Source organism: Salminus brasiliensis, chromosome 23 (genome assembly GCF_030463535.1).
Source record: "Salminus brasiliensis chromosome 23, fSalBra1.hap2, whole genome shotgun sequence".
NCBI lineage: Eukaryota > Metazoa > Chordata > Actinopteri > Characiformes > Bryconidae > Salminus > Salminus brasiliensis.
The window spans coordinates 21,812,834-21,839,139 of record NC_132900.1 but is presented as its reverse complement, the minus strand read 5'-3'; the positions used below and the strand labels follow the sequence as shown (position 1 = coordinate 21,839,139).

At 40.7% G+C, this 26,306-nt stretch overlaps 1 long non-coding RNA gene across 1 annotated transcript; it reads left to right on the top strand.

The window, feature by feature from the left end:
- Positions 1–14,449: 14,449 nt before the first annotated feature.
- Positions 14,450–20,508, top strand: LOC140545770 (uncharacterized). The gene is made up of 3 exons (XR_011978286.1): positions 14,450–14,504; positions 15,466–15,656; positions 20,449–20,508. It is a non-coding gene; the product is annotated as an uncharacterized lncRNA (long non-coding RNA).
- The last annotated feature ends 5,798 nt before the right edge of the window (positions 20,509–26,306 follow it).

Below are 26,306 nucleotides of genomic sequence, written 5' to 3'. Positions count from 1 at the left end.
ACAACTAATGAATGAGTCAGTTTCTGTCAGGCCTCTTCTCAGTCTCTTCTGTTCTGGTTTTATCATGCCTGTGTTATTTCTAGCTGTGCCCGTTTTAGTTGTTCTAACCTGACCATGTTTTGCACTGTCAGGTGCTTTCTAGCATGTGGCTTTGTTTTGTATCTAGTCAGTTCTGGTCCTCCTGTGCCTAAGTCTTCACACCTGTACCCCGTTCCTTGCCACACCCTCATCATTTGTTGTGTATATCTACCCCTGTGTTTCACGCTTGCCTTTGTCTGTCCTTGCACATGGTTAATAGTGATTTTTTTTTTTATTTTGTTTTTATTTATATCTATATATAATGACAATTTGTTAGAAATCATTAATGAATCATTAATGTTCATTAATGAAGTTTAACTGAACATTCAGTACTAGTACAGTACTAGTTAACTGAATAAAGATCATTTAAGCTCAGTTCCAGTATATAAGCCAGGTGTAAATAAGCAGGGGAGCAGGTCAGTTTCTCTAAACTCTACATTTCTATGACTGCTTTACTGCTCATTGTATCAGATCAGTAATATTAGTTAATCTGAGCGTTTAGGACTTGTGTGCTGCTTCCTCTATTTCCCGTGGTCTCTGGGAGTGCACTCAGTGATCTCACTCCTAAATCTTTAACACTCTTCCTGGGTAGGATCCTCTCATGTCTCCTCCGCTGGAAGTCGCTTCTTTCGTCTCCTCTGGTTTTTGGACAAGCGGCATGATGGAGCCACAAAACCAGCTTCCGGGTCACGGAGGAGAGGAGGAGGATCTGTAGGAAAGAGCAGTAAATTTGGGGGTTTCTGGACGCAGCCCGAGGCTTTTTAACACAGTTGAAGCCAAAGTGCTTTAAGGCTTCTCAGCTTCTCAGCTCTACTGCGCCACCTGCTGTTCTAATAAAATACTACACCTCCATCGCCTGATTCACTTGTGTTCATAAGCTTCGTCCAGACTGAAACGGGAGCTCCATACAGTGATGTCTGCCTGCGTTTCTTCTCTTCACTGAATGTAATTTTATCTACATTTAACTGCATGTATTTGATCTGAGTGTGTAACTGATTTGTTCTCCTCGTAAACTAAAATAGCCACGTTTGATAATATTTGATGATGTGAAAAATGCCCCTGTTTAATCTGCATGTAGACTGAACATCTGTTGAACACAGAAATAAACAGAAACACTTCAGTGTTTTATTAGAGCTCATTTCACATCGTCTCCAGTTAAAACCCTCCAATACGGAGGAGCTTTATCAAGCACTTTTATTCTCTTTAGTCGGTTTGGAAACAACACCTGACCTTCAGAGAGAAACTACTGCATGTTTTGTTGTCTTTTTAAATGAAAGTCCAGCAGATTCACACAGTTTCTATATTTCTATTTGATTTCAGTTCATATTGTAGTTTATATTGTAGCTCGTTGCGCTCGGGTCTGCAGCGGGACCGGGAAACTCACGCGCCTTGACACGTGACCGCGTTCAGTGACGTAACGCAGCGTAGCTTGCAGCGATCACGTGATCTCCGGTATTTTGAGCGAGACTCTGAACCGCTGTTTGGATTCGGTTCTTCTTTAGAAGCTCGACTCGTGATTCGACACAGAGCGTCGAGCGACCGGCCCTCCTTTACTCTTTACTCTCAGCTCTGTCTCCTTCCTCTGAGACAGCTGCTGTGATCCTGGAGCTCTCTGCTCCCTGTGCTGCTGTACAGTCCTCTGTCTCACGGAGGCTGGTTTTCGTTTCTGTCTCTGGGAGCCGTTCAGCGACTCTTCGCTCCACTGCTGCTTCGGGGTTGGTGCGGCAGTGTTGGAGCTGGACTTCGTAGACAACTGGGAGAGGTTTCGGGAGCGTCCAGCCCTCTACCGTAGAGATGGGCTTCACCCGAGCCGCCGGGGGTCTGTCGTTCTCTCCGGGAACATCACGAAGGTGGTCCGCTACGACTGACTGGCTCTACCCAGTCCTACCACTCGGGTAGGTGGATTGGAGACTGGGCAGGTAAGAGTTTTTACTCCAGTTAAACCAGTCATTCTGACATTTCCTGCATGGAGTGTGAAATAGTCATTAACAGGATCACCGTCATATAACTGATCAGATAAAGCTGCAGTGCTGAGACTGGGTCTGTCCCCCGTATAGTCCACAATTGTAGATGTTAGAAAATCAGTTTGAACAACCTGATTAAATCAACATTAGTGCTTCGTGTTTCCCGCATTAAGTTTGGGCTGTTAAATGTAGGATCTCTAGAAGCTACAGCAGTGACTGTCACTGAGATTATTACTGAAAACCTCCTCAGTTCACTGTGTCTTTGTGAAACGGGGGTTAAAGCTAATGAATCATTGCTCTGAATGAATCGACTCCCCCAGGCTTGAACTCCTGCAGTTCTCCTCGCAGGTCTGGTCACAGCAGCGGCGTAGCCTCGATCTCTGATCCAGTTCTGGACATAAACCCAAAACTCAGGTTCTGAAGCGAAATGGTTTATAGTGCTGAGTCTTAAAGAGGCAGGCTCTTCCCCGGCTTCTAAAAAGCAGCTCTCTTTTCTGTTTATTCCAGTCTGTCGTCCTTCTGGACTTTATTCAGATGTTCTTAGTGAGTTTGCTGATGTCTTATCAGAGGTAGCTGTCTCTACTGATAAGACTTTGATGATCAGAGATTTTAATATTCACTTGGATACTCAGGACCTCTTAGAACTGGGTTTAATCAATCTTGGATGTCTTGATTCATTCAAAATGTTATAGGTCCAACTCATAGATGCAACCATACACATCTAGTTCTGACCCTGGGTATTGAAACAGTCAGCATAGTCAGCATTTCTCAGCCTGACTCCATCTCTGACCACTACCTAACCATGTAGTGAAACCGGGATATCCCCCTGCAGCCTCGCTTTATGAGCAAGTGTACCATAACAACCTCTACAGCTAGTGTATTTATTAATAACCCTCCAGATTTAACCATCTCCTGCCCTTCTCATCCTATAGATCCTGAGATCTTGACCATGTTGCACCAATTAAGAAAAGGCTAGTGTCTTGGTATGATGAGCATCTGCGTCCTCTAAACAGAGAACTCGTATTTACTCTTTATTTGCTGCCGCTGGGCAAAATAATCTGTAAACATGACATTGACTTGACTTTCATTGCTATGCTGATGACACCCAGCTATACTTATCTGCCTGAATAAAATAACATACTGTCTGAAAGACATAAAGAGGTCTTACTTATTGATCCAAATATGGAATCCAAAAAAGCAAATATTGCTGTAGATTAGATGGATTCTCAGTCTTACCCAGTAGCTCTGTAAAAAAACTAGGAGCTGTTTTTGACTCTGTCCTCTCGTTTGATGCACTCATCTGTTACATGGTTAAAACTGACTTCTTCCACCTACGTAATATTGCCAAGCTGCGTAATGACAAGATTACATGTCATACAATTACATGATGCAGAGAAGCTGGTGCAGCATTCATAACTTCTAGATTGGATGACTTTAATGCCCTTCTGGTTTGAAGTTCATGTAAACCATTAAAAAGCTCCGACTAGTTCAGAATGCAGCTGCTAGAGAGCTCACTAGGGCTGGGAAATGTGACCATATTAGTCCCTTTCTCTCGTCCCTGCACTGGTTACCAGTTAAATTTAGTGTGGATTATAAAATACTCCTTATAAACGGTTTGGCCCCAAAATATCTTGGGAAACTTCTTAAACCAACAACTAGTCACGTACACTTCGTTCGCAGGACGCTGGCCTTCTGTCAGTTCCTCGCTTTAAGAGAATCAACACTGGAGGAAGAGCTTTCTCTTATAAGGCTCCCCAACTCTGGAATAAACCTCCTGTTGCTGTTCGGGACTCAGACACACTCTCTGTGTTTAAATCTAGATTAAAAATTTACCTTTTAGCTCAAGCTTTCAGAGAATCCATCAATGCACTGTACTGTTACCCTTGCTGATGTCGCTTGTATGGATACTAACAGGTTTGGACTGTTCTGCTCTCTGTTCACAGGTTCCTGATCAGTTCTGCAGTCTCTCTAATCTACTTCCTTTACAGGCCGTACATCAGTCTGATCTGACATCTCCTAAACGCATCATCCTTTTCTCCTTTCTTTTCTCTCCCCTATGTGCTGAGCTGCCCCCTGCTGTCTGCTGCTGTCTGCTGCTGATGCAAGTCCATTTATTGGATCCTATCAGGCTATATTACACCCCTCCCCTCTCCGTAACATTTTCCTGTGCTCCTCCTAACCCTCTGTGTTTTTCCCTCCTTTCTGTTTTCTTTCTGTCTCTTTCACATGTATTGAGATGCCTGGTTCCAACTGTTCCATCCTGTTACCACCTGACCTGACCTGGCTCTCCACTACCCTCCTGCCCACTGTCCTGCTCTGGGGCCTCGTATTGATTCATCCTCACCTCCCTGCATGACTCTGCTTCTGACTGTTTACCTGCATGGACTTTATCACTCTCACTCACAGTCTCAGCTTGTTTGGCCTGATGCCAAATTTACCATTTTGTTTTATTATTGTTTTTATTTCTGATTTGATTTTTATTATGATCCGGTGTCGACCTAAGGAGGATGGGTTCCCCATTTGAGTCCGGCTTCCTCTCAAGGCTTTGTCCTCTCGACCCGCTTTTTTTTGCTCAAAAAAGCCTCTGACACATATCTCTGTAAAGCTGCTTTATGACTACATTTGTTGTGAAAAGCTCTTTATAAATAAAATTGAGGTGAATTATCTGTCTGTGTGTATTTAGAGGATTCAGATTGATGCCATTGGCGGGGAAGATTCTGGGTTGACGGTACAAGAACCAAACCAAGCCGTCGTCCTGCTTTGTCCACTGGATCCAGAAAGCACTGAGCTGCTTAGATTAGCTGTATGACTAACGTCCTCATCAGAGAGCTTTGGCCATGATTTCTGTGTGTGTTTCTGTTCTGTACCACAGTGGGAAAGACGTGAGCAGGATTGTGCTTTCCAGGTTAAATTTATGAACTTCTACAAAAGCAGACCTTCAGAACTGTGGGAACGTCAGTGTAAATGGATTTGGTCTAAAATGAAGATCCCGATCCTGCTTCTGGACCCACAGCACTGCACATTTCAACCTAGCAGCAAACTGATGGCCAGTGACTGCTGGCATGTTTCAGGGCTTGTGAATGATAATTGTCGGCTCTTCACCTCCAGTTTCTGAAAGTTTCACACACTTGTATCTTTTTCCTCCTGAACCTTTTTGTAAGAAAGGACCTACCGTGTTGCTTCTACAATTAAGACCGTCACAGAATTGCACCAAAGGTAGCAGGGTAGGAGGCTGTGGATCAGTGAGACTGGTAAGAGAGGGTCATTCAGGTTCATTAGAAAACTCATTCTACATTAAACAGCATTTATTACTGCTTCAGTGTATCGCCTCAACATATACCTTAAAGCCCACTGACAGCCGTAGATTAGCTAAAAACTGCTTTCTGAAACCTGGGCTGATTTATTTACAACATTAAAAGTGAACTTATGACCCCGTTCATCACACCGTTTAGAATCTACCAAAGTTGAGGTCTGGAGCTTTGAGGAGAAAAATAAATGAAGCAGCACAACAGATCTGATGCTCAAGTGAAATCTTTTATTATTTTCAACATGACAAAGAAACAACGCTCAACATCATATCACTTCAGGGTGAGATAAAACCAAATAAACAAACCTCACATCCCATCTTACTAAATAACCTAGAAAAAGAAAGAACAACAGAAATCCAGCGCTCTTCCCTCCCTCCCTCATATAACACAGGAGAAAAGAAAAATAATACACAAATAAATGACCCTCACCTCTACACTGATGTGACCAGAGCTAGACTACTGACCACCACCATATTTACAGGAACATACTACATTTACAAGAACTACAAGAGCTAAAAGGCTAAAGCTAAAAGATTGTCAGAGCAGCAGGAAATCCACAGAGTCCCAAGCTGCCTCAGCGGGACGCCATTGGCGTGGTGAGAGCACCGCCAGTGCTGCTGCTGCTCCTCAGTAAGGAAAGCAGCTATTGGCTGTCCTAAAAGTCGCTAACAGTCGCTAAATGACGTCATCTCCTGATTTGCATGATGTCCACATTTACATAATAGTCTAAATATGTTAGAACTACAAATGAACTCAGAATAAATTAACTTCTTAATTATTATTATTTTTTGCATTTAAAATAGGTCAAATAAACCACATTACATAAATCATTATACATAATGGGGTCAGCGGCGGGCTCTGGGCATGCGCAGTTCATTTGCAGTGTGGCCGTGGAGCGGTGTGGGTCTGCTCGGACTGAGAGGCTGAGCACTGGGAGTGTTGTGGGACGGGGCTCACGGCAGCACCTGCTGCTGAGGACAGTAACTGAAGAACATGTGTGTTCACCTCAGAGTCTCCAAAAGTCTCCAGAAGTCTCCAATAACACCAGAAAAAGTGGAGAGAGAGGCAATACACAAACTGGTCACCAGATGGCAGCACTAACAGTTTGAGTCCTACAATACTAGATTACACAGATCTTGATGGTAACGGAGCTGAACTGTCCAGAAAGAATGAAGTAACTAGTGAAAATCTTTCTAACTGATCTGACAGTAAAGACACAGCACTGCAGACTACGAGAAGAACAACTGTCCATCTGAAAAAAGTGTGAACCTGTGAAAAATATTAAAAGAGAATCTGCAGACTCAGCACAAAACAACACTTTACACTTCAGGTCCTTTAAAAAAATAATGTAAGACAACAGCACTGTTCACAAGAAGAAAGGGGGGGGGGGGTCATCTAAATGAGCCCAAACGCTGTGTGATGTGAATTAGTGCATGAGAGCAAATCATTTCTGAAAGATTTCAAATCTTGATGTATCTAGTGGGTGTAATTAGTGGGTGTAATCTAGTGGTGTAATCTAGTGGGTGTATCTAGTGGGTGTAATCTAGTGGGTGTATCTAGTGGGTGTAATCTAGTGGGTGTAATCTAGTGGGTGTATCTAGTGGGTGTATCTAGGGGGTGTAATCTAGTGGGTGTAATTAGTGGGTGTAATCTAGTGGGTGTATCTAGTGGGTATAATCTAGTGGGTGTAATCTAGTGGGTGTATCTAGTGGGTATAATCTAGTGGGTGTTTCTAGTGGGTGTATCTAGTGGGTATAATCTAGTGGGTGTAATCTAGTGGGTGTATCTAGTGGGTATAAACTAGTGGGTGTAATCTAGTGGGTGTATCTAGGTATAATCTAGTCGGTATAATCTAGTGGGTGTATCTAGTGGGTGTAATTAGTGGGTGTAATCTAGTGGGTGTATCTAGTGGGTGTATCTAGTGGGTATAATCTAGTGGGTTAATCTAGTGGGTGTATCTAGTGGGTATAATCTAGTGGGTGTAATCTAGTGGGTATAATCTAGTGGGTGTTTCTAGTGGGTGTATCTAGTGGGTGTAATCTAGTGGGTGTAATCTAGTGGGTGTATCTAGGGGGTGTAATCTAGTGGGTGTATCTAGTGGGTGTAATCTAGTGGGTGTAATTAGTGGGTGTAATCTAGTGGGTGTATCTAGTGGGTATAATCTAGTGGGTGTAATCTAGTGGGTGTATCTAGTAGGTGTAATCTAGTGGGTGTATCTAGTGGGTGTAATCTAGTGGGTGTATCTAATGGGTATAATCTAGTGGGTGTATCTAGTGGGTGTATCTAGTGGGTATAATCTAGTGGGTGTAATCTAGTGGGTGTATCTAGTGGGTAAAATCTAGTGGGTGTAATCTAGTGGGTGTATCTAGTGGGTATTATCTAGTGGGTATTATCTAGTGGGTGTAATCTAGTGGTGTAATCTAGTGGGTGTAATCTAGTGGGTGTAATCTAGTGGGTGTATCTAGTGGGTGTAATCTAGTGGGTGTATCTAGTGGTTGTAATCTAGTGGGTGTATCATAATAGTCTAAATATGTTAGAACTACAAATTAACTTAAAATAATTTAACTTCTTAAATTCTTTTTTTTTTTGCATTTGAAATAGGTCAAATAAACCACATTACATAAATCATTTTTACATAAATTACATAAGTTAGTGTTGTCCTGTGTTGTTAAATGTTAATGTCAAATTTAATCAAAAGATTAAATTAAATTAAAAGTGGGGAGGAACTGCTACTCTACGCTCAACCCTCCTCCTTTATCCGGGCTTCAGACCTACAAAGTGACCCTAAAACAGACAGTTTGGTAGAGGTGCTTAGTTTTTTAGCTTTTTTTCTTTATTTATTTTCCTTCTTTATTTATTCATTTATTAATTTTTTATTTTATTTTATGTTATTTATTTATTTATGTATTTATTATTTTATCGATTTATTTATTTATTTATTATTTTCGTGTCTCTCTGAAGACGCATCTATATTTACATCCCGCTCTGTAAACAGGGGGCGGGGTCAGCGGCGGGCTCTGGGCATGCGCAGTTCATTTGCAGTGTGGCCGTGGAGCGGTGTGGGTCTGCTCGGACTGAGAGGCTGAGCACTGGGAGTGTTGTGGGACGGGGCTCACGGCAGCACCTGCTGCTGAGGACAGTAACTGAAGAACATGTGTGTTCACCTCAGAGTCTCCAAAAGTCTCCAGAAGTCTCCAATAACACCAGAAAAAGTGGAGAGAGAGAGACAATACACAAACTGGTCACCAGATGGCAGCACTAACAGTTTGAGTCCTACAATACTAGATTACACAGATCTTGATGGTAACGGAGCTGAACTGTCCAGAAAGAATGAAGTAACTAGTGAAAATCTTTCTAACTGATCTGACAGTAAAGACACGGCACTGCAGACTACGAGAAGAACAACTGTCCATCTGAAAAAAGTGTGAACCTGTGAAAAATATTAAAAGAGAATCTGCAGACTCAGCACAAAACAGCACTTTACACTTCAGGTCCTTTAAAAAAAATAATGTAAGACAACAGCACTGTTCACAAGAAGAAAGGGGGGGGGGGACCACCACAAGGAATCTAAATGAGCCCAAACGCTGTGTGATGTGAATTAGTGCATGAGAGCAAATGATTTCTGAAAGATTTCAAATCTTGGTGTATCTAGTGGGTGTAATCTAGTGGGTGTATCTAGTGGGTGTATCTTGTGGGTGTAATCTAGTGGGTGTATCTAGTGGGTGTAATTAGTGGGTGTAATCTAGTGGGTGTAATCTAGTGGGTATAATCTAGTGGGTGTATCTAGTGGGTATAATCTAGTGGGTATAATCTAGTGGGTGTAATCTAGTGGGTGTATCTAGTGGGTGTAATCTAGTGGGTGTGTCTAGTGGGTGTATCTAGTGGGTGTAATCTAGTGGGTGAATCTAGTGGGTGTATCTAGTGGGTGTATCTAGTGGATGAATCTAGTGGGTGTAATCTAGTGGGTGTATCTACTGGGTGTATCTAGTGTGTGAATCTAGTGGATGTTCAGACTTTTTTAGAGTTCAGAAGCTCAAGGATATTTTTTGTTAATTTCTGACAATGATTCACATACTTTAAAACCATTTGCAAATGAGAAAAATTAGAAAAAGCAGACCTTCAATTTAATAATAAACAGAGAACCAAAAATTCCTCCCATTTTCTTACCTCTTAAATCACACCAGCTGGCAGAACTGGACTTTAGCATTATTTCAATATAACAGTTATTTTATTATTATTATTTTATTATTAGAACAGTTCTGCCTGCAACATTTACATAGATAAAGTGTGGCAAACTTTGTGTTCTGTAATTTAATATGTACATTTGATTAGAAAAAGGTACTAGCATTTATTTTCCATTATTATTTTGTCCGGAGTGACTCATCATATTTCCTTCCAAGCTTATTTCCTCAGCCTGAAAAGCAAGGTTCTAGTTGAACACTTTTGAGAATGAAGTATTTAGGAATACAATATTCTACAATGTAAAGCTGTAAAAAATCCACACTTCCAAAAGAATTTAGAACATTCTAAATCTCTTGCACAGGCACCCAATAAGTTTAGCTGTATATTAACTACATTTACAGGCCAGAGCTCAGACATCAGACCTACGCTGAACATTTTCCACTGAGAGAAAGCAATCTTTAGAGTCATTTCACCTGAACATCTAGCTATTACTGCTTATGTTCATGATGTCTGTTCTGTCATGTCTGCCTCTGTTCTGCCATGTCTGCCTCTGTTCTGTTATGTCTGCCTCTGTTCTGTCATGTCTGCCTCTGTTTGTGTTGCCATATGCTCCCAAGCACATGGCTCTGTTTGTGTCTTGTCAGTTCAAGCCCAGCCTGTTCATCAGTTCATCAGGTGGAGACACCACCTGTGTCTCTTCTGTAGCCACGCCCCCTTGTTAATCCAAGGTGTTCCTCGTTGTCTCTCTGTACAAGTATACCTTTGGAACAAACTGACAAGACACAAACAGAGCCATGTGCTTGGGAGCATATGGCTTTTGTGTGGTCTTGTGCATGATCATGTTGGTTTGCGGCCTTGTCTTGTCTTGTCTTGTCTTGTCTTGTCTGTTAGTTTCAGTGTTTGGTTTATTTCCTAGTTTGTGTCTCTTTGTGTTTGGTTTGTTGGGTTTTGATTTCCTTGTTTTAATAAATGCCTGCGTTTACGTCCATCTCCAACTCCGACCTCTACTCACCGTAACAGTGTGCCTTTCAAAATGCTTTTAATTCATGTTGTTAATCATTCTAAATGTTCTGCTGCAAATGTATTATTTTTCATATTAAAGATTTATGTCTTGTTTATACTAATATTGTCCTGTTTAAACTGTCATCATGAGAGCACATACTTTATAGCAGCATTATTTTAAGTTTATTACACTATTTAATAGGGGTGTATAAAAGTGATGTATTGACGTATCATATCGTATCGTTTGTTCAATATTGTTCATTCTCAAAATACAGTATTGATTTTTAATGAACAGTTTGCATGCTAAGACTTTTGGCAGATGGGTTCATTTGTGTTGTGTCTAGACCTTTATCAAATCAAAATCAAATCAAATCATGTTTATTGTCATGTCACATTACACAGGTGTAAAGGTGAGTGAAAAACATCCCTCACAGTTACAAAAAAGAACACATTTATAAAATAGAAATACTGGATATTTACACATTCACATACTCTACTGTACTTTTTTATTTGTACTGTTGTACTTTGTCTTCAGTATCAGTGTTCTGATTGTATAAAAAGTTTTATTTCACTTTATTTAAGATTGTATGCATGTGGTGGTGGGGTGTTTTTATCCTATTGCAATATATCAATTGCTTGCAGTAAGGCAATATATTGCAAGATGCTGAATCGTAAAACAAAGGTCCTGAAGCAAAGATATCACCATTAAGTGTGGCAGACCATTATTGAAAATCTTGGAATGTGTAGTTCTCAGACCTTTACACTCTTTACACACAATCTGTTGTGAGAATTCTTCTCCAGTCAGTGCTGTATGTAGCAGTCCCTTACTTTCTGATATTACAACCTTCCTTTTCCTTTTTGAACTCTTCAGTGTCATCCCACATACTCTACCTGAAACTAGCTCCTGCAGCTTCTGTATGAAATCCCCAGGTCAGCAGTGTAGCTCATTTCTTAGAACAATTCACTTTGTTTATTGAATTGTTTTCTACTGGAATTTCTACTGTTTTTGTGTGTTTTGTAGCATCAATCCTGACCAATAGGGGAATGATACCTGTTGACCATTCCAATGACACCACCAGGTCAGGGCAGATGTTTGAATTTTAGTAGATGTCCCATTATATTCATCTTCATTGTAACTTCTGAAGCAGTAGAGGATCAGGTCATTTTTTTCAGCACGTTTTGCAGACATCATTCTCATCATGGGAGCAGAGCAGTTGTGGACTACTGTGAGGTTGCACTTCTCTTTCTGCTGGAAAACTAAGAAGCATCTTCTTAAGGACTCTTGGATGATGCATTTGTTAAACACCTGAGTGGTGGTATGGATCCTGGTCCAGCTGAAATCAGTTTCAGCCTTTTATGGTTGCAGCTGAATCCTAAATCCATTCAATCAATCTCTGCATAGACAAGCTGACCAGTTCTGAAGTGTTGGTGAACTCTGGTCAGAGCTAAGCATCTCTGCTACAGGAAGAGTGCTTCTGGTTGTAGACTGTGTTCATATGCACACAGCATCATACAAACTGGCATGCTGGCAGTAACCAGGCTTTGATACAACGGATCCTGTGGAATCCAGATAAAGTTCACTGAAAAAAAATGATTGATGAGTAAAATCTATTCAAAAAACGTTTTGCAATTTTCTGCTTTTGCTTTTTTTAAAAAGTAAATTTAATTTAAGATATATTTAAGTAACTTCAACTCGGTTTCATAGCTTAAATGTTACATAGATTAAATAAGTGAACTGAACTTCAATCAATCCTTTTAGTAAAGTTTACTTAATTTATTTTTACTCAATCCTTTCTTTTAGTAAAGTTTACTTAATTTATTTTTTACTCAATCAATCCTTTTTTTTAGCAAAGTTTACTTAATTTATTTTTACTCAATCAATCCTTTTTTTTTAGCAAAGTTTACTTAATTTATTTTTACTCAAGTCTTTCTTTTAGTAAAGTTCACTTAATTTCTGCATACAATATTACCTAATTACAATTCCATAATATCCACATTGTCAGCCCTGCATTATTTGGCTCTGTCCCAGGGCGATCCCTGGACTCCGCCCCTAAGCCCAAATAAGGAGCAGCTGGGACTGGAGCTTCTTAAGCCGCAGCGTTTCCCTCAATCCTCCCCGTGATTTAGATCTGTTACAGCCTCTGTACCACTGCGGTCTGCGGGCTGCTCAAAGGGGGAGTACGCTGATCTTGTAGCTGCATGTTTGGTCTGAGGTCTGTTGTCCTCGTTACTCTGTCTGCTCTGGTAGTTGGTTCCTGTTAGTTTTGTCAGCGTTTCCAGCTCTCTGGTTTTGTCTGAAGTTTTGCTTCGTAGTTTTTGGTTTGTTTTGTTTTGGTCATTATTTCTGAAGCTCTGCTTCCTCCACAGTTTTTCATTCATAAGTCTCCATTCCTTTTTTATCCCCGTCCAAACCCCTCACAGGGTGTTAGTTTAGTTTTATGTGTCCCTGTTCTCTCGTATACCGCTCAGCTTCCTCCCAGTCCCAGGTGTGTTACTTTACCCGGTTTGTGTTTCAGGTTCTGTTCGGTACTTTCCAGTTTTGTCCACTAGATTGCTGAACCTCTGATTTGGCTTTGCTTGTCTGTTTTGTTACCCCGTGTCCCGTTTATCATTAAAGTCCTGCATCCCTGCAAGTGTTTCCCTGTGTTCACTGACACACACACACACACACACACACACACACTACTAAACACTTCAAATATTTACATAATCTCAATTTATTTAAGAAACAGGACAAGTCTCACTGACTCAACACATGGAAGGCATGTAATGCATTCTTTTTAGTAGAGATCAACAGTGCATTAAGTTTCAGAAATAAAAGTGCATGCTTATAGTTTTTCACTGAAAGAAAAAGTGCTGCAAGTTTTAAAAAAAAAAGTTGCAAGTTTGACAAAAATATATGAAAATAAAACACACTGAGTCTGAAAAACTGAAAAAACACAGAGCATTACGTTTGAAAAATGACTTCAGGAAAAAGCATTAATTTTATAAATCATCATCGCTAAATCTGAAAACAGGTCTCTGATGAACTGTCCTGTGTGCACTGTTTACAGTCATATTCACAAAGGTTTTGAAGACTGACCTTGAATCCAGACTGGCCCAGTATGCAGTCTAAGAACAAGTCATTTTAGCACAGCAGAAGATAACGCTTTTTAATTCATAGTAAAATGTTCAAATGGTAAACAAAGTAAAAACTACTTTAGTAAATATGTGAACATATGAAAAGCATTTTTCTTATTGGCAGATTTCTAGCAAACATGAACTCAAGTATTGACCAGATTTCAGCAAAAGCCTCAGACACAATGAACAGCGATGACCCCCATGTCCATGCTTCAGTCTGTAGTGTCTCAGCAGTTCTAGTCTTCTAGATTATTAAAGCTACAGATTTTACATGAGCAGCTCATTTAAGGTGACCTAGAAAACAGTACAAATCTGTAAGCAGAAGATTTACACACCCTCACATGCAGTCGTCATTTCAAAACTTCAGCTTTTCTACCAATAGTCTGTTTAAAAGAACATGAAAGTACAAGTTAGACAGTGAAGAGATAGAAAACATGTTAGAAAAGCCCAGTTTAAACATTGCAAAGCATGAACATCAAGTTGTACATTTTTCTGACAGAACTGAGGGTTTTGCCTCAGTTTGAATCTGATAGAGGATCAATACTCTGATCAGCTGCTGATCAATAAAGAAGGGTTGTGGCACTTCAAGCCTTTTAGGATGTATTAAGCTGCTTTTAAGTTTGGGAAGCAGCTCTGCCCGTTCTCATCTCCAAACAGTCATTAGGATGGTGTGAAGGCTTTATCTGCAGTCTCTGAGTGGAGATGTGAAAAGTGCTGCAGGAGCTGAAATCCAGGCTAAAAGCTGATGCTGTTGGTCAGGTGGTTTGTGTCGCCCGCCCGCACACGGAGAGCAGCGGAGAGAGTGGAGCCCAGAACCACACACAGAGAGAAGTGCTGTTAGTCAGAGGAGGTGAGATCGCTTTAAAACTGTTTATTAGTTTTATTACTTCTCATTTCTGCTCAGAAAACGTGGCTTTAATGGTAAAATTGTAATATTATCAGCGCTGCCGCTTTGGCAGAGCTGAGGGGATTTTGAGAGGCGTGTTCTGAGGTTAGTCAGTCAGGAGCACAGCTCTCCTCTCTGAATCATTACAATGATTTATCTTCATCCAGCGCTAGATGAAGCACATCAACACTGTGGAGAGTTTATCACAGTCCTTTTAGTCTCGTCTGTTTAGTAGATTGTAAAGTTTGCAGCACTTTTACACAAATAAGTGAATAGTAGTGAACCAAGCTAAGCTAAGCTAAGCTAAGCTAAGCTAGCTCTACCGGAGCTGTTGCAATCTGCAGCTCTGGGGTTAAAACAAGCTGCTCAACAAACTCCAGAGATTATATTTATGTAAGATTATATTTATGTAAGTAAGATTATATGTATGTAAGATTGTAGTTATGTAAGATTGTAGTTATGTATGTAAGATTATATTTATGTATGTAAGATTATATGTAAGTCATTACAGTGAAGTGACTGGCTAAAGTAAGTTAGCTGAGGCAGAAAGCATAAAGGTGAATATCATGTCAGTCTGGGTAATTTATAACTTTTATTTTCATAGTATATTTTATCTGTGGAAATTTGTACTTATGGAGAAAATATTACTTTATTTTTATTTTATCAATAAAATATTTGCCAAATTTGCATCATTTTTAAAAATATTATTAGTGCTGCATTTATTTGAAAGAGACTAAAGTATGCTATGCTACCATATAGGTGGACAACATGTCATTCTCTGCAATATATATATATATATATATATATATATATATATATATATATATATATATATATGGACATTAGCTTCTCTGACTGAATTCTACATATATGTAATTATATTTACCTTTATTAATTGTAATCTCTTTATTTTTATTATTCTGAGATGAATGGAGACAAGGCTCAATATGCACGTCTTATGGAGAGGAGACGGTGACCAGGCCCTGACGAGTTTAGGCATGAAGGCATGACCATTGAAAAAGAGGACTTTATGGACATGGAGCTCCTGGATGAAGAGGAAAAAGAGGATGATGAAGAGCAAGATGTGCAGAGGGATCAACCAACTTCCTCTTATAGGTAAATACATGTAAGAAGGCAGCGTGTACCGTCAGCCACCAGCAGGGGGCCTGGCCAGCACAGTAGGAAAGCTGGTGGAGCTGGAGCAAAGAACTCCAAGCCCCAGAATCCCAAGCGGTAATCAATGCTGACCAGACCCACCTGTGTGGCATGGTATAAATACACCCAGCCAAACACAGTGGTTCTACGTTGTGAAGTCAGAAAAGAAATGTGAGCTAAAAAAGAAAAGCTGAAGTTAGAAAAGAAAGAGTTTGTTGTAATTAGTTTTCCTGCCCTTTTTTCTATATAGCTTTTAAACAGTTTTTATACTGCCTCTTCTCACAGCTGTGGTGGTTTCAGTGGAAATGCACTGGGCTCCCATTACCAGGGTTGGAAGTTCAAGCCCCGCCACAGTCTCACCAATCACCAGTCTTGTATTGATTAAATACATTCACCATCTGCACTATAAAATGATACCCCTCAAAAAGGAGTAGTATAATTAAATAATGGAATAGGCAGTCTTATGCAAACCAGCATGGGGCATGGGAAGAAGTGACCCCACATGAATTCTACCGTTTTCTTGGGCTCCTCATTTACATATTGGGGAACCAGATCTCTTCAGGGTTCATAGGCCAAGTTATTCATGTCCCCTGACTGTTTCAAGGAATTGATGGCAGCCTTCCATGTTGTAGATTCTGCCACAGAAAATAACTGTGATCATTTTTGGAAGTTGTGTTACCTGATGGACCACCTCAAAACCAAGTGTCAGTAGCTTTTCCAGGCTGATGAAAATCTGAGCAGACGAGAGAATGGTAAAATCAAAAGGACGCTCAGGATTAAAGCAGTATATGAAGGGCAAACCTACTCACTGGGGTTTTTAAATTGTGGGTTATTGCAACTTCAGATTGGGGACATACCTAAGACTCTGATGTATACACAGGCAGTCTTGATGGGTGCATAACTGATTTGACTACAAAAGTAATTTAGGACCTTGTGCAGCCATTTAAGAAAAGTCCCAGTGCATTTCAAAAATGTAAAAAAATAGGAGCGACAAGCTTAACATGGTGATATGAGGTGGACTTGATGGCAACATCTTATTTGTTCAGTGGAAGAACATGCAAGCAGTTAAATGCCTCTCCACAATGCTAATGATCCATCAGAGGTTTTTAGGATGGTAGAGAATGGTGCCACGCCGGACAGAAAAGTAGTCTATCAACCAGTAGCTCCAACCACTTCCTCATAGTTTTACATCACATTCCTCAGATGGAGCAATTATCAAGAAATGGCTGGCTTTGCTACAAAAAAAACAAAAAAGTGAATAAAACAGATTGCATGCTCGGCTCCTGAGTGCCAAGGTAGAAGATTTTGTTTAGTTGGCAGTCGAAACTCTCTAGGCATGATAGGCATGATTTTCTCTCAAGAGATGGAGCTGAGCATCAGAATACATAAGTCAACTCAAGTGTCAAGTGGGTTTTTATTGTCATTTCAAGTATATAGAATACAGAGTACACAGTCAAACTAAACAACGTTCCTCCAGGACCATGGTGCAACATAGACACAGTGCATACAGAACACAAGTGCAACAGAGTACAGTGTTGGCAGGAGGGAGAACAGTCTGTGTGAAGGGTGGGTGGAGTCATCCACAATGCTGGTTGCTTTGCGGATGCAACGGGCAGTGTAAATGTCCATGATCCTCTCAGCTGTCCTCAAAATATGTTGGAGGGTCTTGCGGTCAGAGGCTGTGCAGGTCCTAAACCAGGCAGTGATGCTGCTCAGGATGCTCTCTATGGTCCCTCTATAGAAGAGGGTGAGGATGGGTGGAGGGAGACGGGCCTTTCTCAGCTTCCGGAGGAAGTAGAGACGCTGCTGGGCTTTCTTGACTGTAGAGCTGGTGTTCAGGGACCAGGTGAGGTTCTCCGCTAAGTGAACACCAAGGAACTTGGTGCTCTTAATGATCTCCACAGAGGAACTGTTGATGCTGAGCGGAGAGTGGTCGTGTTCTAATGTTTTGTTATTCACACATGCTAGTAAGACTTAAATTTATAGCAGCACAATGTTAATTTTATATACAAATAAACTACACATACATCATACATAGACTACGTACATTTATGAATGCAACCCAACAACCTACAAAACTCGCCTTTATAGTCTGAAAATAATAAAGAAAACTTACTCTAAATAACCAAAACATAGATAAAGATAAAATGGCAAAAGCACTGAAAAGAGATTCTAGGCTTTAATAGGGTACCTAGTGGTTCGTTTCCTGACCAAGTGCTGAGGGATGACCGAATTAAAGGCAGAGGTGTGCAACAAAATCTTATGTTTATTATAATCATGGTTTATTATAACGTAGGATAATCATAGCAATGATGGTCAGAGTAATGAGAGTAATGGTAATAGTAGTAATATTAGTAGTGGCAGGTGGTTAAGAGTCCATGTAAATTTTAACATGGTCATTGGGCAGGTAGCAGTGGTAGGAGGGTGTGCAGCTGGTCTTGCTCAGGTGGTGGGGGAGCCTAGTGGTCGGACTGGTGGGTAGCAGCTAGGCTGAAGCAGGCAGAGGGGACCCCAGAGGTCAGTCTTCTAACAGGTTGGGCCAGATGAGCAGGCGGCAGTTTACTCTGAGAAGGTAAGGAGACAGAGTTAGTTCTGAATGGATTTATGGAGAGCAGAGAATGTTGAGCAGTATCAGTTTACAGAGAGCAGAGACTGTTCGTAGTATTGGAGTGTGGCCCAATTAAAAAGAGAGAGCCACAGGAGCACCCTGAAACACTTGCGTCCTGGTTTTCCTGGTTTGCCCACTTAAGTGTCAAATCACTACTTTTGACCATGGTGAAACTATGAATAAACTTCTGTATGTCCGGTTAATTTACAGTAAGGGACTGACCGCTTCAGATGTAGCGTCCAATCTCTCTCTGAAGATAGATAAAACGTCCTGCAACAGATTCAACATTAACAAAGCAAATGTGTGGGATGGAGCCATACAAGGATTTAAGAGATCTATGCACAACCCATCCTATGACATGCTGGTAAAATTCTCTGATGATGTTTGGCAGACAGAAGAGGCTATGGACACAGGAGGGCCTAAAGATGAATTTCTTACATTGCTAATGGACTATAAGAACAAGAAGAGTCTTTGAAGGCAGAGGCCCTGTAAAATAGCTAGCATTCAACAGTCAAGGTAAAATTGATTAATCTCAGCATTTTTAATCATACTGCTGACAAAGTTGCATTGATATGGATCTCTGAACTATTTACATCTTTAGCTGCAGGTTAAGATGAATACTTCCATATAGGAAGAATCGCTGTGTCCATAGTGGTGGTCCAGGGCCTCAGTGTCTTTTCCCAAATCTCTTCCAGTACCTTGTAGGTACAGTAAAGTCCATTGAGGCTCCTGTGGAAGATATACCAGATGAAGTGAGGAATTTTCTCTTTGAGGTAATGTAACATTTAATACAATGAGACATTTGTTTTCCAGTAAAATCAATGAGTGTTTAAGGTTTACTAAATCTAAACCCATATTCATAAAGCTTCAGAGTATATGTGATGATCTAAGATCAGATTTCTGTCTCATTTGCAGTGATCTTAGTGACAATAACCACTCCTTCTTGGAGAAGCTTTATGAATAAAGGGTCTGATTAAAATCTTTAAGATATTAAGATAATTGTAAATTGCTGGTAAAATAAAATAAATGAAAAACATCCACTGAAGTGCTGTTTGCGTGTTGTTAGGGGGGCACTGGACCTCTCGTCTAGAACCACCACTGGATAGAAGTGTTCTGCATTACATGCAGTTCAGAATGTGGCTAAGAACTCAGAAACACCCAGAAGAGAAGCTCTGAACATCATTTTGGGTAAGAGACGAGATATCAGTGAATTCCTGAATGAATCCTCTGGTCTAGGAGGACTGGATTCCTGATTCAGCTCTTCATTATTTACCAGGTCTCCTGGACACACACACTAAAGTAAAGCTAAGTAACAGAAAAACACCAAGTAAAGAAAGCTGCAGGACACTTGTGCTTTTCTCTATGGTGGATGCATGGTGAGCAAGTGGCTCAGCGGTCGTCTCCGGGACAAGGTCTGCGCTCCACACTCAGACTAGAAGTTGACAGCCTCCTGCACACACCTGCTGTGGTGCAGACAGTTGCAGTTAAGCAGCATCTCAAGGTTCTCAGCCCAGGAGAGATCGGAGCTTCTCAACACCGTTATTGATGCTTTCTCTACACATCTCCTCCAGTACTGGCTTCCTCAGCTGGAGAGAGAAAAGAAATATGTTTAATATCCACTGATCCACTTCACAGGCAAAACAAACACTAGGACAGGCAGGGAACAAAGAACAACAAGAGAGCAAGAATAAGAGCAGAGTTACCCAAGACCAAACAGCATGAGCGATATGACGCCAATGGCTTGAACATGCTTAAACACACCATTGCAGACTCTGGACCCAGAAAGACACAGCAAATTGACAGCAGTGAGTTCTTGAACGCTGAGGGCTTTTGTAGCCACAGTCCCAGGTGTCGTGCATGAGGCTAACGAGAGGGAGGCGACTGCAGCGCGCATGTGCAACCGGCCTTCGCAATCCCGGCTCCTCCTTTTTTCCTGTCTGGTTACTTGAAGAGTCTAAAGATCTTCTTTTCTCTTTCAGCATCCCTGTAGCCATCCTGCAGAGAGGTGGACAGAGCAAACTAGACGTTTTTATTGCCTTTCTAATACAGCTACTCTGCACACACACATTTTCTTACCTAACTGCTGTTGAAGGAAATTTACTTCAAATCACTCTGATAAGATGTTTGTGCACATGATTTCTGCAGCTGGTGGAGGTGAAGCTTCAGCACAAGGCCAGCTACAACGGTCTGGAGTCGGAGCACTGGTGGGTGCTCATCAACGACTTCTACCATGTGTGCTCACTGGAGGTCAGTCAGTGGAGTAGACTCATGGTTTTATTGTAAATAGATGTTCTGTGGCCAGATTTCTTTCAGCCTCTTGTTTTTCATTGTATTCACAGATGCCTCCCCAGCATTTCGCCACCACCCATGCTGTGGCCTGCTCAAGCTAAAGCTACAAACTCACTTGAATGATGAGGCTTTTGGAACCAGTTTGTCCTTTCCTAATTTTATGTTCATCACCATGTCCTCTGTTCATTCAGTGCATCAGACCTTTCATCAGTGAGGTCAAGTACTTCCTGCACGCCGAAACAACAGACTCATTAGTGCAGGAAGTCTTCCTGGTAAAGTTCTTGTTGGTGCCTTTTTGTGATTAGAGTTTCTTGTAATGTGGAGCTTTTATACGTGTGTACAATGACAGTTCTACACTTTTCATCATTTCTTTATTGTGTGTTTTTCAGAAAACCATGGTGGCCATCATGTTTCAGGGGGTCTTCATCGATGTGTATGGTTGCTGGTGTTGTAATGACTCCAATGAGGGCCAGGCCCTCAAGGCATCTTTTGTGATGTTTTGCAAACTAAGAGGACCACCCCCAGAATTTTGATCAGCTGCCAGACACTTCTTACATTGTTCTATTACATTTCATATATTTTTCATTTTATTATTAAAGTAATATCGTCTATGACTTATCTATAATTTGTGTGCTTGTCTTTTCTTTTTTCAGATGGAGTCACTGTTTTGTGTGAACCCCTGAATGCTGACCTGTAGCATGGAAGTGGAACATCGTGTCCGTTCATCAATAAAAAGGAAGTATTTTGATCTTTCTCATTCCTTTAACCCCCCTGATGTCTTTCCATTTAATCTTATTTATATTTGGGAACACATCTTCCAGAATTTATTTAACCATGTTGGGAATACCTTTGTCTGACTTTGTCTTTCTCATTGTCTTTTATGCAGTGATTAAGTTCAGCATCTCTCCTGGACGTGTTGTTCAACACTGTTCTACATGACCAGAGCCCCTAAATGCTGACCTGTGGGAGTGCAGGAGAGGAACATCATGTCCTTTCATCAACAAAAAGGAAGGCTTTCTGTCTTTCTCATTTGTTCATCCCAACTCCCCTTTTCTGTTGTTGATGATTTTATAATCTTTCAGATTGGTTTTAACCATGTAAGAAATATCTGACCATCTTTCCATATTTACAATATTCAATAACCCCCACACCGGAAATCCATAAAGAAAGAATAGCACTTCAAACCCAGTCTAATCTACTTTCTACATATCAGGCTGAACAACTTATTCTTCGCTCTAGGGGTTTCTTTTACAAACACAGGGATAAAGCTGGCAGGTCTTTGGCCCATCGGTTGAAATCAAAAATAGCTTCTCGCTCTATAGCCCAGCTACAAGATGATATGATCTGACTTCAGACCTCCTAAAAATAAACAACAGTTTACAAGAATTTCTATTCCAATCTGTAGAAATCTGAATTCCCAGATCAGGATTCAATGACAGATTTTTTTAATACTATAGAGGTTCCTACTATCTCTCCTGAACAAACACAACAACTATCAGAACCTTTTCAGGTTACTGAAGTCACTCAGGCAATTTCTAAAAAATCTCCGGGACCGGATGGATTTCCGATTGCATTCTATAAAAAAGTTCTCTACTAAATGACCCCCTACTACTTAATATGTTTAATTATTCCGGGTACGTTACCTCTGTCTCTCACAGAGGCCTTGTTCACTCTCCTACCAAAACCCGGTAAAGATGCAACACAATGTGGCTCTTATCGTCCCATTTCTATGTTAAATGCCGATGACACAACCTTGGCTAAATTGTTGGCTACGCGGCTGGAGATGCCGTTGACCACCATCATTTTGTCTGATCAAACAGGTGTTATCAAAGGCCGGCACATTTTTTCAAACATTCGTCGGATTCTGAATGTCCTTTATGCTCATTACATAACTCTACTAATATCCTGTAGAACAACTGCAGCTTTGCTTGGTCTGCCACACTGAGAAGATCCAGAAGAAGTCATCCGGATGTCTGATATAAGCCTGGACCTTTTTTGTGACGCAAACATTTGAGGTGCATTTATAGATTTTAACATGTTTCTGTGATGCAGGTCTGCTGTGGGTCCTGTGAATAATTATTTATTTGTATTAATTACTTAAACTATAGAGGCAGCATTATTCGGAAGTCCTGGGCATATCCCAGTGTATAAGATAAGGGCTTTGTTCTATAGGTTGTGTACTGGCAGCAATGGGTTAAGTGATCAAAAATCCATTCTCCGTCCATTAGCACAACTGATCAAACTGATCAGCTGCTCCTCAAACCATTGATGAGTTGGATCAGCTGTGCTAAAGCAAAGCTGGAAAGTAAGCAAGGAGAGTTGCTTCAATGAGTGGAGCTGGGAATCACCAGTCTAGGATTATGACAGAAATCTGGCTTTATGGAGTATAAGCAATGTCCATCTAGCAAAAATGGAAACACACAGTTTCTTCTGGTTTTAAAGGTTCCTGGTGGAACTGGATGTGGAGATAAAGCTGACTTACTGATAAGCAATGTAGGTGATCAACAAGATGCTGTTTCTCAGGAGACTTTCAATGTTTATTTGTGGCAGAGGAGACTACTGTATTACACAACCTCAAAGATGTCCCGTGCAGATTTGCCATTAATTGTGTAAATGTTGAATATCAGATAAGATCAGATAATCCTTTATTAGTCCCACAATGGAGACATTCACAGTGTCACAGCAGCAAAGAGATAGCAAGACATTCAGATGCAAAAAGTAGATAAATTACCAGTATATACACAATATGAATAATAGAAGTAAAAAACTCAGTATTATTTACAGGCCACTCCATAAAAGAAGGTAGATGCCACCAGTGTTGAAGAAAGTCCTCAGGAGTGCTCCCTGCACCCCAAAGGACCTCAATCTCCTCAGTAGGTAGAGTCTGCTCTAGCTTTTTTGTATAGTTCAGCAGTGTTAACTGACCAGTCCAGATTGTTGTTCAGATGAACACCCAGGTACTTATAAGAGTCCACTCTCTCGATGTCCATACCCTGAATGTTCACTGACGTCCACCAACCTACGCAGCTCTCACGATAACATGGAGAGTTCCAACGGGAGAGAGCACGGCCTCATGCTAACGGCTAACAGCTCAATGTTCTTACAGCAGATTTGCTGCTTAACAGTGATGATGTGTCCAGAGTTACACCATCTATCTTTCACAAATACTGCCAGTCCGCCTCCCTTCCTCTTACCGCTCTCCTCCATCCTGTCCGCCCGAATGAGGTGTGTGCGTGTCTGGAGTCAGCGTGGTCAGCCATGTCTCTGTGATCACCATGATGCCACACTCCCGGTTCCTTCCTCTGACGTCCCGTTACTGCCTTCAGCTCGTTCATCTTATGGGGGGCGATCTCACATCCCCCATAACTGCAGAGGGAGGAACGGGCTTGTAGCGCGACGCAGAGCTCCAGCCCGGCTCCCCTGCGTCTTCCTCCTCCTCCTCCTCCTCCTCAGCTCACAAGGAGGTCATGCCTCGCGCGGCAGCTGATCCCTGGTGTAAACATTAGGCACGTGGCTCTGCGCGGGCTCTCCAGACACGGTCATAAACAAAGAAAAAAGAAGAGCAGAAACCAGAACAAGCAGCACACGCTTACTATCCATTCTGCACAGAGTCAAGAGCAACACTTCACCATCAAACATTAAACTTAAGAGAGAAAAGAGAGAAAAACGTTCAGAAACTCAGAAGTGAGCAGGAGCTGCTGCAACAGGCTGCCACCTCCGTGCCGCCATCTGGAAGAACAAGCTAGGAAGTGTTGGTTGGCAGCGGTTAGCTGTTAATGACTGAACTAGATACTTTAGTCTTTTGTTAGTTTTTATGTAAATGTAATTTTAGGTTTGTCAGTCTACTTCATTGTTAATGTGTAGAATATTTTGATCCAGGTTTGGTGTTTAAAGCATCTCTTATAGTCTCTAGTTTAAATTGTACTAAAACAGATAGGAAGACCTACACTGCTGTTCACACCACTCACACTAGAGGGCAGCAAAGATGACTGGTGTTCTGTTAACAGCGTTAATGAGCTGAATAGTTTAATAGGTAGAAAACAAGCAGTAAAACTAGTCTCCTTTCAGACCAAAAATAATTAAAAATACTACTACTACTACTAATAATAATAATAATAATAATGATTATTACAATAATAAAGTAAAAATAAAGTTGTTTCCTGTTTCATTTCATGGTTTTGCACAAACTAACGGTGGTAAGGGCTAACCATGGGGTGCTGAGGTCAGCTGTAGTTGTAGACACACTCTTAAGGTGTGTATTTTTACCTCAGTGTATTTAACCTGTGCTCTGAATGATGTTCTCTACATTTTGGGGTTCTCTCTGCTCCCACACAGCAGCTCTTAGCTCTTGTTCTTGGACCTGCACTGTTAGAACAACTGCCTGCAACTGGGGAGTAAATCACAGTTCTCAGGCCAAGCAATGAATGTTGTAAAATAAAAGAATAATAAAAATCATCAAAGTCATTCCTGATTCGGTTAAGATTTTCAGCTGTTCCAGTATTTTTATTTTTACTCAACTGAGAAAATCTGCCTAAATGTACTTTTTTATATTTTAGTCATCCTATTTGATTTATTTATTTATTTATTTCATATTATTCTGATTCTTTCCGTTTCCTTTCCTTTTCAGTTAAACTTTTGAATTAGCTCCAAATTCCGGTTTTATTTGTGTTAGTTTTGTTTAATAATGTTTTATTAATAAAAATATTTGTGTATCTTAATATTAATTCATTAAAATGTTTATATCTTACTCATTAAATCTTAGTTTGTTCATTTCATATCATTTACTCTTAATCTTCTATTATCTCAAGTCAAGTGGCTTTAGTGTCATTTCAGCTCTGTACAAGTAAACACACAAATGACATTTTTTCAGAGCAAGGGCGCCACATGAAACAAAACGAGCACAAAAACAATACAGCACAGGACAGACTGCAGAAAGTTCAACATGCAAGACACAATACATACAATAAATACCACTCAACTCTGGATAGAGGTATTGAGTGTAAGGTGTATAGATATTTAACAGGCAGGTATTGATATTAAGGTGCATAGAAATTGAACATGCTGTGACATTATAAGCAGACAGCACACAACGCACATGTGTAGTTTATTTCTTTAGCCATGTTGTGTGGATGAAGAAGGAGACTCTGTTGACGCTGTCTTCTTGTATATGAGAAAGGTTCATTACAAAGACATTTCAAGCACCTTAATCAGACTCCATGGCAGTCTGTGAGAGCGCTCAGTGCCAATCAAGACATCTCCCAATATGTTCTCTGAGCTTCAGCCTATATACTCACGGGTTGTTTTTCAAAAGACACAGGAAGTGTAAGAGCCAACATAGAACACACACACATTCTCAACAGTCTGGTGTTGTGAGATAAGGGGGAGGAAGAGAGACTTATCCTGTAGCCCCCTATGATAAACATTTCCATACAATGAAAGACAAAAACTTCCAAGTAAGTTTACATCCTGGACACATAGGCAAACACTTCTTAAAACACTCTCCATATGAGTCACATTTTAGCCATGAAGCTGAATACACTACATATTTCCCCCCTTTGAGACGAAACAGAGTCTCGAACAAATAAAGAAAGCAACACATGTTTACAATTGTGGCAAATTGCAGTTCCTCCTGCACATGCTTCCTTTAACAGAAACTGAACAACACAGCAACTTTAAGGAGTGTAAGAGTGAAAACCTGTCAGGCAGTTATCTTT